The 13,789-nt window shown below is 45.7% G+C and overlaps 1 long non-coding RNA gene across 1 annotated transcript in view; it reads right to left on the reverse strand.

Annotated features, from left to right (window-relative positions):
- LOC137423122 (uncharacterized) overlaps positions 1-1,583 on the reverse strand; it is a 38,191-nt gene extending 36,608 nt beyond the window's left edge. Inside the window, exon 1 of the long non-coding RNA XR_010983641.2 lies at positions 1,551-1,583. This is a non-coding gene — a long non-coding RNA (uncharacterized LOC137423122). The remainder of the gene's footprint in view (positions 1-1,550) is intronic.
- Between the last annotated feature and the right edge of the window lie 12,206 nt (positions 1,584-13,789).

The raw sequence follows: 13,789 nt of genomic DNA on the forward strand, positions 1-13,789 counted from the left end.
TATTATATGGACATGGGACTTGCGGAACATCGCACAGTTTGCAATACAATCCATTTATTGTCCTGTGACCTTCAAGTTGTTACACTGAAACTTATGGAAGTTGTACTATGTTATTAAACTGTTCAGTTTGACTTGAAATAAGTATTTGGTTTTGATTTGTTTCTCTCTAATTCTGTGGTGGAGAAATTCTGAAAAGCTGTGAGTATCATAAACCTAATAATAAGGGAGAATCAACTAGTATGTACAGTAGTAGTAAGTACAGTGCTATGCTAGACATGGAGGGGTTCTCAAATTGAGGGGTTCTCAAATTGTGCAGACTGAACAGATGAGGGGGGAGGGGGGGGGGGTCGATTCGTTGTTGGTTTACCTAATAGTTGAAGCATTAACGGTGTCCGTTGTCGTCTTGCGTTACAACTCATGACAGAAAATATTGTTAAAGTCAGTTCTAAAAAAATGGAGAATCATCATATAACTTAAAATAATTTTTTTTTCAACTTTATTTCATAAGGGTATACACAATCAAATTGACAGAATTTGCTCTTCTCTGATAATAAACATCAACCTCAATATAATGAACATGCGTTAATTACATTGCATACATGTAAATGACAGGATTTATTATTGGAGACTACATTTTTAATTTTGTATTACAAATGTTTTGCTTTACAAATTCTAAAGGAAAAAAAAAATCGGTTCCCAATTCCCATTAGGTTTGGGCACGGAACCGGAATTTTGTTTCCAATCGGTTCCCATAAACTTAAATCACGGAACCGCAAAACGGTTACCGATGAGATCTGAAATCCCCAGGCCTGCATGAGCTACATCACATCTGCTTTACTGGCAGGAGATATATCAAATGGAGTGTATTTTTAGAGAGGCTTTCCTTGAAGTGATCTGAAAGAACTTCCTAACTTGGATCTGTCAAAACAAGATAATAATGGTAAATACTTTAATAAATCAGTGATGTTCCTGTGGCATTTGAAATGTCTTAGAACATCTTGCTGTGGTATTCCTGCTTCCAGACTACCAAGGGTGTGAACCTCTGAATGTTTGACGAAGATAAGATCGTTCACCCATCCCTGAGAAAAATGGCGACACACATGACTGACTGACACACACACACACACACACACACACACACACACACACACACACACACACACACACACACACACACACACACACACACACACACACACACACACACACACACACACACACACACACACACACACACACACACACACACCTCGTATAGTATGTAGGCCTATAGATTTATTAAAAATCAAACTTTAAACCCTCTACATTGAACCACCATCCGAAGTATCATAAAATTGACGATTCAAGTATTATCGATCTACATCAGGGTCTACAACATGGCTGCTGATTGGAAACTACAATGTTTCTTCAAACGGAATGATTCACTTCAGACAACAACAAACTCACGTTTAAAAACTGTTGTTGAACTGGTTTAAAAACTGTTGTACTTAAATCAGGAACAATTAATGGAGTTAATCACTGATGTAAAATAGCACCACTGTACGTAGTACCGTTTTCAAAGCGAGCCATAAACATGGACGTCTCTTGATCCGATTGGCACCTACCCTAAATCTCGCGAGATTACGCCAGGAAAAAAAAAAGTCTCATTACAGGAAGACTTGACGTCACTCTGTATGGATTAAAATCTCGCGAGATTATGCCTGGAAAAAAAGAAATCAGATAATACAGGAACACTTGATGTCATTTTGTATGGATTAAAATCTCGCGAGATTACGCCAGGAAAAAAAGAAGTCAGATTACAGGAACACTTGATGTCACTCTGTATGGATTAAAATCTCGCGAGATTACGCCTGGAAAAAAAGAAGTCTCATTACAGGAAGACTTGACGTCACTCTGTATGGATTAAAATCTCGCGAGATTACGCCTGGAAAAAAAGAAGTCTCATTACAGGAAGACTTGACGTCACTCTGTATGGATTAAAATCTCGCGAGATTACGCCTGGAAAAAAAGAAGTCAGATTACAGGAACACTTGATGTCATTTTGTATGGATTAAAATCTTGCGAGATTACGCCAGGAAAAAAAGAGGTCAGATTACAGGAAGACTTGATGTCACTTTGTATGGATTAAAATCTCGCGAGATTACGCCAGGAAAAAAAGAGGTCAGATTACAGGAAGACTTGATGTCACTCTGCTCACAAATGACAGAAGTCGATCCTCATGTGTGTTAACTTACATGTATACAGACACACCTGCATGAATATTGCTTAATTTGTTTTTTGTTGTTATAAAAACAGCTTCCACAGTTAAAATAACAGCAGGCATTCGATTTTAATATGATTTTAAAGAAATTAATACAATATACAGAAAATATACAGGGTGTTTCAAAAAGAGTGATACAACTTTATACGTTTGTTTACAAAGAAACAAAAACCTCAGGAACATGAACCAAACACTTATTGAAAGCTTATGGCATGGTATATTCTATCACTGATTGATATTTCCGTAAGTCACTGCTAGAGTTAGTGAGAGCCCAAGGTCTTAAATTGGCATTTACACAAAATTCTTGTAATTGATGTTCTCGATGTGTGCCCCTCCGCGGTTCAGACAGGCATTGATCCTGACTCCAAAGTTCTGTGCAACTTTCCTGTAGGTCTCAGTTGGTTCTGCCCCCCAGAAAATGTTGTTGTGGTTGTTGATGGCAACGTTCACGTGGAAATGGGCTTCATCACTGAACCACGTCAGGTCGATCAAGTTTGGGTACCGCTCCATCCTGTCACTGAGCCAGATGCACATATCAAGTCTCCTTCTCATGTCATCTTGACTCAGTTTATGCCTAATAGAGATGATGTATGGGAAAAGCTTCAGTTCCATAGTGTGGATACGCCAGACTGATGTTGCTTTGATGCCCATGTCCTGGGAGCGCCGGCGGTGGGACTTCTTGGGACTGTCCACTGTAGAATCCCACACGGCGTCGATGTTGGCTTGTGTTACGTGGTCCTCCCGGTAACTACCTGGTCTTGGTGACCCCCGGGCCGTGAGAGGACCCCGCCAGAAAGATCTCTGATTTATACGCGTTCGTAATGCAATCAATAGGAAAGACACAAACAATTCAGGTCAATAAGCAACCCCACACCAAGGATCCGGATTAATTAATAATATATTCTCAATCCATCAACACAATCAACAATCAATCCGCAATATTACTAAGATGGCCATTTCATATATTTCCCCCCTTTCCCCACTCACGACCCCTCACTGGTCACTGTCCCTCACAATGTCTCTGAGCCCCTCCAGACCAAGGTGAAGGTCGACTTCTCCGCACCCGGGTGGTTGAACGGACCCCTGGCTGACGTGCTCCAACGTGCACGTCGCGTACCGGGAACAGCTGCTGCAGCGCACACCTCCTTGCAAAGCAAAGCGGGCAAAGCAAAGCGCGGCTCGCAAAGCGCTCGAGGCCCAAGGTGCAACCCGTACACGCCCTCGGAGGCGTCGAGGCGAACAGTGCCGGACGCTTGGTTCCTTCCAGGAAGCCACGGCAACCTGACACGTAACAGGCAATCACCCCGCGCAGGTAACTCCTCTCGCCAGACGGGCTTTTCAAACTCAGCGTTCCCAACGCTAATCAATATCGACCCCGCTCGCGTCGGAGCTGGGTGAGGAGCAGAAGATGGCCGCTGTCTCCCGGACCTCGTGTCTTTTTTCTTCTTCCGGTTCACTATCCCGTTTCCGGTCTCCTGTTATCCGGAGCCTCTCTAACCATTTAACCACAACAACCTTTAATAGAATAAACATTAATAAGCAATGACATGAATAGTAATTCACCTGAACCCGGATTCCGTAACACTCCCCCCCTTCAAGAAAGAAAGTTTGAACCCCGCGAAAACTTTCTGGGCCGGCCAACTTTGATAAACAAACCCGATACCCCAAATCATCAGTTCCCCCCGGGCACAATTATCGCATGTCAAAAATAAAGCAACAAACTTTCACCAAAACCCCCCAGAGATTCCAAGGTAATTCCCTCTAGACCAAGCGTCAACAACTTCTAGTTGCTCTTGGATGGAGGCCCAGCTGAGTACTCACTACATGGACGCCTTAAGGAATGTGGGGTTCACGGTTAGTCCGGGGAGGAAAGTTCATTACATGGACGCCTTTAAGAACGTGGAGTTCACGGTTAGTCCGTGCAGGAACGTTCCCTACCGGGACGCCTTTTAAGAACGTGGCGTTCACGGTTAGCCCGTGTAGGAGCCCAGGCTCGGCGGCTCCGCCGTATATAGAGTGCTTCAACTTCTCCCGACTCCCAACAGTTACGGTGGGACCCCTTGTCCCAGCAGTCACCTGACTGGCGGTCTCCTTCTCGGCCAGTCCTCTGCCAATCATTCTTTCGGGAGATGCCGTAACTCTGGGAGCCTCCATCGTAATATCGGCTGCTGCCAACACCAAAACTACCGCCAAGTGGTCCTCTTCTGTAGACCTTTCGACGCCTACGAAATGCCTTCCCTACTGTTATGGTCCGACCCTCCAAATCCTTACCATTCCAATTCTTCTCTGCCTCCCTGGCATCTTTTGTGCTTGCAAACGTGACAAAGCCGAACCCTCTTGACCGTTGCGTTTCCCTGTCTTTTACCACCCACACTTCCACCAGCGGCCCATATCTGTTGAAGACAGAGGTCAGAACTTCTTCCTCTGTGTTGAAGTTCAGTCCCCCTACAAATAACTTGGCACTTTTGTCGCCATCCCGAGCTGGGGTGGTGTTATTTCCCCTGCGGTGCTCTTTACCCACCCTCGGGTTACCATAAATTTGCCCCCCGGCCAAATCATTCCCGGTAATCACAGATACTCCCTCTACAGGAAGCGTGGCTTGTAAACCGACGGTGACCGGTCCTGACACCAAATCGGATTCCAAATGGATAACATGAAGTGGGGCACTAACACAGCCACCGATCCCTGGTAACCGAACCCTATCCCCAGTTGCGGTACTCTTTGACAATGGCAAAATGCCTTCAAGCATTAAGGATTGATGGGCTCCTGTGTCCCTCAATACCCTAACAGGTCTTGGGTTAGTCAAGTCTCCCTCGAAGGAGACCAACCCCTCATAAATAAATGGTTGGTAACTCTTCTGTGGGCAATTTCTTACGCTTGCCATCGCATTCGGAGTTGTAATAGTCGGACTCCGCTCTGGGTTTTCCCTTTTCATGAGGTAACAACTGGACATCAAGTGTCCAGGTTTCTTGCAAAAAGCGCAAGTAGGTCCGGAGGAAAAACTCGTGGTCTGCCTCGGGCCCCCCGAAAAATAAGTTTGTCCTGGGCCCGTCACCCTCTGATTTCGAACAGTTCGGGTATCAGCGTTGTCCCCATAATCATCTCGAGGCCGCCGCCATGTATTGTCGTTCTCCGCACCTGCTGTTCCACAACTCCCCTGCGGAAATCTAGGCGAGGAGTTAGGTTCGTGGACCCCTATCCGGTGTGTTAAGGCATAATCATCTGCCATGGTGGCTGCGTCCCACAACTTCGGTACTTTCTTTTCCTGCAGGTACACTTTGATGTCCTCGTGGACACACTGTTGAAATTCCTCCACCAGGATCAAGTCACGCAATGCTTCGAAGTCGTTCCCGACTCCTTTTGACTCACACCACCGATCAAACATGTTTTCTTTCACTCTGGCAAACTCCACATGGGTCTCACTCTCCCTCTTTCTGACATTCCTGAATTTTTGCCGGTAAGCTTCAGGAACCAACTCATAGGCTTTGAGGATGTGCTTCTTCAATACCTCATAATCTGCACATTGGTCCATTCGTAGCGCCGAATAAATCTCTTGAGCTTTACCCACCAGCACACTTTGCACTAGTATGGTCCAGGCCTCCTCCGGCCAGTTTAACTGTCGAGCCACTTTCTCAAAGTGTGGAAAAAATTGAGTGACTTCCTTTTCACTGAAAGGTGGAACCAGCCTCACATGTCTGCCCACATTCCAGGTGTTCTGGCTAGGTGTCGGCCCAGTCAGCAAGGGTAGTACCTCTCCCCGTTCTCTCATTAACTCCAGCTCCTTGAATTTAATTTCTTGCTGAAGCTCCATGTCACGTTCCTTTAATTCCCTTTCCGCTTTTCTCTCCTCTGCTTCGAGTTCCCTTGCAGCTCTCCTCTCCTCTGCTTTTCTCCCTTCTAACCTTTCCTGGAGTTCTCGTTCCACTCTCGTTTCCTCTGCTTGTTTCTCTTCTCTCCTCTCTTCTGCTTTCCTTTCTTCTTCTGCTCTTTCCTTTTCTGCTTTCCTTTCTTCTTCTGCTAACCTTTCCTGGAGTTCTCGTTCCACTCTCCTTTCCTCTGCTTGTTTCTCTTCTCTCCTCTCTTCTGCTTTCCTTTCCTCTTCTTTGATCCGTTCCTGGCTCCGTAATTGCAACTCCAGTTTCCGGAGCTCAACGTCTTCTGGTTCTTCGGGTAGCCACTGCCAGGCTAACTCGTCCCATGTTCCTAATCCCACCATAGATTGTATCACCGTGGTCTGCAACTCTGCCTTCCTCAAATTAGTTCGGACCTCCAAGTTAAAATGTTTGGCCAATTTCAAGAGGTCTGCTTTTAGTAACGCTCGGAACTGTGCCTCACTAGGTGTTACCGCAAAGTTCTGTGCAACAAACGCTATGGTGACTATCGTTAACCCCTGTTAACCTTCACCCAAGACTTTACCACAATTTCTCAAAAATTTACCAATTAATTAATAAATTTTAATTAATAAAAATTATTATTTTATTATGTTATACAATTTTAGATCCCGGAATTCAATTGGACGAGCCCCCAATTCTGTTACGTGGTCCTCCCGGTAACTACCTGGTCTTGGTGACCCCTGGGCCGTGGGAGGACCCCGCCAGAAAGATCTCTGATTTATACGCGTTCGTAATGCAATCAATAGGAAAGACACAAACAATTCAGGTCAATAAGCAACCCCACACCAAGGATCCGGATTAATTAATAATATATTCTCAATCCATCAACACAATCAACAATCAAGCCGCAATATTACTAAGTTGGCCATCTCATATATTTCCCCCCTTTCCCCACTCACGACCCCTCACTGGTCACTGTCCCTCACAATGTCTCTGGGCCCCTCCAGACCAAGGTGAAGGTCGACTTCTCCGCACACGGGCGGTTGAACGAACCCCTGGCTGACGTGCTCCAAACGTGCACGTCGCGTACCGGAAACAGCTGCTGCAGCGCACACCTCCTTGCAAAGCAAAGCGGGCAAAGCAAAGCATGGCTCGCAAAGCGCGCGAGGCCCAAGGTGCGACCCGTACGCGTCCTTGTAGACGTTGAGGCAAACTGTGCCGGACGCTTGGTTCCGTGCACGAACCCACGGCAACTTGACGCGTAACCGGTAATTACCCCACACAGGTAACTCCTCTCGCCAGACGGGCTTTCAAATGCAGCGTTCCCCACGCTGCTCAATATCGACACCGCTCGCGTCGGAGCTGGGCGAGGAGGAAGAAGATCGCCGCTTCTCCAGGACCTCGTGTCTTGTTTTTTTTCTTCCGGTTCACTTTCCCGTTTCCGGTCTCCTGTTATCCGGAGCCTCTCTAACCATTTAACCACAACAACCTTTAATAGAATAAACATTAATAAGCAATGACATGAATAGTAATTCACCTAAATCCGGGATCCGTAACACTTGGCTCTTTGTTACTGATGCTGGCCTGCCACTGTTGCCCTTGCTCTTGTTTTGCACTGTACCCTTGTGCTCAAAATGTTTCACAATACGTTGAATGTCACAATTTGTGGGTCCATCGTGTGTTCTGAGGTCGTATTCCCAGCAGAACCTCTGGCGGATGTCTACATATGATATAGTCTCATACCACAGAGCCACCACTTTTGTCTTCTGCTCCACTGTCAATGGCATAATTGAGCTACGGAGCTAGAACCCACAGACAACAAATACCACGATAACATCACCAAACCCTGAAAAGGAAAACGGTATAGGTCAAAAAGCAAAGAAATGGCAGGAAGTCAAAGTTGTATCAATCTTTTTGAAACATGCTGTATATAGCTGCCATTTTTTTTAACTTCTGAAAATAACATTGGCTTGACCCACCTGGGACCCACATAGGGTCCAATTAAAAGCCCACTCAAAACCCAAATCCAGTCCAACCCACCTACCCGACGAAAACCCATTTGGGTCCTAGCTGGGCCTGCTGGATGTGTGTGTGTGTATATGCGTCTGTCCGGGCCATAACTTCTTCAACAATTTAAACTATCGTCATCAAATTTTCACCAAAGCTTTATTATGATAACACGGAGAAGGCAAATTAATAATTTTGTCAAAATGTCAAAAGATCAAATGTCACAGATCAGATAAAATCATCAATTTTCATCCAATTGACCTGAAATTTCAATTTACCATTTGAGTTTTGTCATCAAATTTTCAAAAAAACTTTATTATGAGAATATGGAGAAGGCAAATTCATTAATTTGGTCAAAAGGTAAAAGGTCCTTTCTCCAATAGTTAGTCATTCACGTGTTTCACACGCATTTCCCCAGATAGTTTTCACTGTTAAACTTTCAAATGTTTAAACTTTCCCCTGAAGTACTGTATTCTGTCGTATATTATAACACCTTTTTCTTCTTCTTCTTTAAAAGGTTGCTTTCGACTTGCTCACCAAATCAATTCATTCCAAAAAAAAAATTCCATCTCTTACAGTTCCTCTTTTCGAAATTCCCTAAACTCACCTGCACTCCACCCCCCCCCCCCCCCACCCCCCTCCAGCGTCCTTAAACGTATTTTTGACTCGAAAGTCACAAGAAACTCATTTTGCAATAAATGTTGGTTTCCCATTAATCGTACACTTTCCAAAATCCAATCTCACCCCTCCCCTCCAAATCTTCCCCATCACCCCTCCCCTCCAAAACTTCCCCATCACACCTCCCCTCCAAAATCTTCCCCATCACCCATCCCTTTCAAATCTTCCCCCTTGCCCTTCCCCTCCAAATCCTCCCGATCACCCATCCCTTTCAAATATCCCCCATTGCCCTTTCACTCCTAAACTCCCCCCACACCCCTCCCCTCCTAGACTCCCCAACGCCCCTCCCCTCCTACACTCCCCCCACACCCCTCCCCTCCAAATCTCCCCCATCTCCCATCCCTTTCAAATCTCTCCCCTTGTCTCTTCCCTCCTAAACTCCCCCCTAAACCCTCCGCTCATAAACATCCCCCTTGCCCCTCCCCTTCAAATCTCCCCACCCTCATTTATTCTCCATTTCCCCCCTCTCACCCCTCCTCCACAAAGCGTCCTCACCGCTTCTTCCCCCTTCCAACTCTCACCTCCATCTCCCCCAACCTTCTGCCTCGCTCTTCGCCCTCCTCAAATAACACCTCATTGTGCCTCACCCAATCACCATCAAACCTTTTGTCTGCCCCATACTTCCCTTTCTCCGAGCTATTCTGAAATTTCTGACACACCTTCAACAGCTCTCCCTACCTCTACCTCCTCTTCCACATCTTAGCCTACCCTCCCCCCCCCCCCCCCCCCCCCCGTGTTCTGTATCCGATGCCCCGTGTTCTGTATCCGATGCTCCCCCTTCCTCTTCATTAACGGTATGGACCTCAAACATCCAGGGCCTTCGTTCAAACTTAACTGATCTCTCCATACAGGTTGCTTCTGACAAACCAGACGTGATCTGCTTAACAGAAACTTTCCTCCTTCATGATGTCTCTGATTCCTTAGTATCCACGAGCCTCGATTCAGTATACAAAAAAAAAAAAAAAAAAAACTCTCCCGGGTTACTCCCTCCTCCGGTATGATAGACCTGAGCCTCGTCCTGGAGGTGGGGTTGCTATCTTTATCAAAAACTCTCTTTCTCACTCGCCCTGCACTGCCCTCTCTCAACCTCACCCCCAGGAATACCTCTGGCTACGGCTTCCCCTTCGCTCCCACCTCTTGTTCATATGTGTGTTGCACCATCCACCAAACAGTGATGACTCCATTTACATCTCGCTGTCTGATAATATTGACCAACTTCTATCTACTCATCCCAACTCTCTCTTCCTCATATGTAGTGATTTCAATTGTCACCATGCCAGTTGGCTGGGTGTGGGTACCTCTCTCACCAGCCATGGCTCCGCAGCAAAGGACTTCTGTGACTCACTGGGACTGACACAATCTGTCAATTTCCCGACCAGGATCTCAGTCAACGGAGCATCTTCTCTTCTGGACTTGGTTATGAGTAACTTCCCTGAAAATGTCTGCTGCTCTTCTTCTGCTCAAATCGGCTCATCTGATCATGTGCTTGTTAAAGTGGACATCTCTCTGACCATTCTCAGGGAGTCTCCTCAGTGTCGACGAGTCTGGCATTTCACTCAGGCCAACTGGCAAGGTCTTCAAGCAGCCATCAATCATCTGGACTGGTCTCCCATCTCTACCGCCTCTGACATCAACTCATCCTGGGAATTCTTCCAAAGTAAATTGCTCTCTCTCTCTCTCTCATGCACAGATTTATCCCATCTCATCTTCAGTTGTCATATCCTTCCTCCCATCCATGGTACATGGAATCTTGTGGTGAGCCTGTCGCCCAGAAACAACTTGCCTTAGTCTCCTGGAAAGCAAATCCAACGGAAGGAAATCTCATTCCCTTTCACGAAGCCCGAAACAAGTGTGTGTCCACCCTCAGGAGAGCCAGGAAACAATATCTCTCCTTTCTCAAGATCGAACTCTCTTATCTGTCTCCCTCTTCCAAATCCTGGTGGCGTCTGGTCAAATCTGTTTCTGGTGTTTGTTCCCCCTACATCCCCTCCCTTACCTCAAACGGCTACACAGCTGTCTCCGCACGTGAAAAAGCTGAATGCCTCAACTCTGTGTTTGCCTCTAAATCTTGTGTCCCAAACCCATCCCTCTCTATAGCCACTGTACCCAATCGTACCCAGGTTCTAGTGGACTCTGTGTCCTTTCCTCATGACAAAGTGGCAAAGTTTCTGTCAACCCTCGACTCTTATTCTGCAACTGGACCTGACGGCATCAGCCCACGGGTCCTAAAATCCTGTTCTTCCGCTCTTTCACTCCCTCTCTCGGTTCTCTTCACCCTCTCTTTTGCTCAAGGTCATCTGCCATCTGTTTGGAAATCAGCCAACATCACCGCTTTACACAAAAAAGGTGAAAAAACAGATGCTAGCAACTACAGACCAATCAGCCTTCTCCCAATTATCAGCAAAGTCATGGAATCCATCATTGCTTCGGATATGAAATCTTTCCTCTTCTCCAATGGCTTGATCTCTGATCATCAATTTGGTTTCAGACCAGGTCACTCTACTCTGGACATGCTGCTTCTGCTGTCTCAACAATGGATGGAGGTTCTCAATGCCAAACAGGAAATTCGAGCTGTCTCCCTTGACATATCACGTACCTTCGATACGGTCTGGTACTGTAGAATCAGATTGCACCCGCTCTGCTCACCAAAATCTCCTACTTTGGTATCCATGGAAATATCCACGCATGGCTGGCGGACTTCCTCTCTAGTCGTAGTCAACGTGTGGCCCTGAATGGGTTTCTCTCATCTCCTCTTCCTGTTCAGGCTGGAGTTCCCCAAGGCAGTGTTCTGGGCCCTGTGCTTTTTCTGGTCCTCATCAATGATCTCTCTGACTCTCTTGAAAATCCTCTATCTCTTTGCTGATGACTCCACTCTCTGCCGCTCCATTCCTCGTCCCTCAGATCGGCAGTCTGCAGCCTCCTCACTCTCTGCAGACCTGGACAAAATCACAGACTGGGCAAACAAGTGGAACATGTCTTTCAATCCTGACAAATCTCACACTCCTACGATGTCTCTCCGAAAAGACCGACTGGACAACCCTCCCATCCTCTTTCTGAATAATCCTCTCCACGAAATTCTGTCACTCAAGCTTTTGGGTCTCACTATTTGCCATGACCTTTCCTGGGAAACCCACATTTCAAATCTTTCCTCCAAAGCCAGTCGCCGCCTGGGCATCCTCCGTCATGCGAAGTCCTTCCTTGGCACACCTGAGCTCCTCACCACATACAAGGCTTTCATCCATAGCTCAATGGAATACTGCTCTCCCTTCTGGACTGGTGCTCCTGCCCCACACCTAGCTCATCTTCACGCTGTTGAAACCAAAGCGTTCAGAATCATTGGAATCTCCCGCGATGAAGCTACCTCCGAGGGCCTTTCACTTACTCATTGCAGGCAGGTTGGTGGTCTTTCTGTCTTCTACCGACTCCTCTCCGGCCTTGCTCCTCCAGCTCTCTGGGCTCTGTCCCCCAAATATTCTTACAGGTCGCACAAGATCTGCCTGCAACACTCTTATGGTTAAACTGCCAAAATCAAGACTCTCTGCTCACCTTCACTCCTTCATTCCTCTTTTCTCCCACCTCTGGAACAAACTCCCTCACTCTCTTCAATCCCACTCCTCCCTGCAGGTCTTTAAAACAGCTGTTCACCATCATCTCTTATCTTCCCCCATCCCCCACCTTGATCTTTTCTACCCCTGCTAATTTCACCCCAAATACACTTTTTTGAAATACCAACTTCTTTCCTGGAAGTCCTTGGTGTCCTTGTGTTCTCCACTTCTCCCATCCCCCCACTCCCCTTCCCACGCCGCCTCCCCCCAAGCCCTCTCCCTCCCACACATTCCCGATGTCCCTGCTCACAAATGTGGTGTTTATGTGCTTCCCCTTCTCTCCCCATCTTGTCTACCGCTCCCCTTTTTATAGACTTTGTTTGTCTGTTTGATTTGTTTGTGTGATAGATGTTAGCTCTTTCACGAGCCTCGATTCTCTACACAAAACAAAACAAAACAAAAAAAATAAAAAATAAAAATAAAAAGGTCAGCGTCACATAAAATCGTAAATTTTCATCTGATTGATCTGAAATTTAAATGAATTTGCATATCGGGTCACTCAATTGGTTCACCAATGAAAAGCTACAAGCCAAGTGTTTTTTATAGATAAAAAAGTCAAAGGTCAAGGTTGCATAAAATCACCAATTTTCACCTGATTAACCTGAAATTTAAAGAATTTCCATGTCGGGTCACTGAATTGGTTCACTAATCAAAAGGTAAGAGGCCATTGTTTTTTTTTAGATCAAAAGGTCAAAGGTCAAGGTTGCACACATCGTCAATTTTCATCCAATTGACTTGAAATGTTAAGAATTTGCATATTGTGTCAAAATGAAAGGTCACACAAGAGGCTGATGTTTTTGTTTTCAGTCATAACCAGCAAGACAAAATGCTCAACTCAAAACTTGTGATAAATCCCAGACTTAAGCCAAAGGACCATGCAGGGTGCTGAAAATATGAAAACCAAAATTGTTAAAACGAACAAGAAGAAAAGGTGAAAATAAAAGCAATGAAAAAATAAATAAATAATGTCCAGAGGAGAAATATAAATCAGAAAGTAATTGTCAGCAATGATATGTATTTTACAATCCCTGCATATAATGATGGTGAATGAGTGAACCAATCACAAGGATTCAGACTCAACACACAGAAAATAACACCATATTGCACAGGGCCTGCTACATTCTCATCGCAGACAGTGGTGGCCTATTAGTTTTCGACCACCTATTTCCTCGCCTCACAGCTCCTGCTATTTTTTGCCATCTGCCCTTCTCCAGCTTCACAAGGTTTTGCACATTCATTGACCAACTTGATCTATCTAGCTTTATAAGTTCAATCTACTTATGGTCATCCATTCATTTATCTTCAATGTCTCTGTGCAGTCATCCACATCTTCCTAATCCTTCAGGTTGAGAATACACTGCTATCTCAAGTGAAGTGCCTCATCTATTTGCAATCCGTTGCAATAT

The sequence above is a fragment of the Myxine glutinosa genome, chromosome 3, assembly GCF_964187855.1.
Source record: "Myxine glutinosa chromosome 3, kmMyxGlut1.1, whole genome shotgun sequence".
In the NCBI taxonomy this organism is placed as follows: domain Eukaryota; kingdom Metazoa; phylum Chordata; class Myxini; order Myxiniformes; family Myxinidae; genus Myxine; species Myxine glutinosa.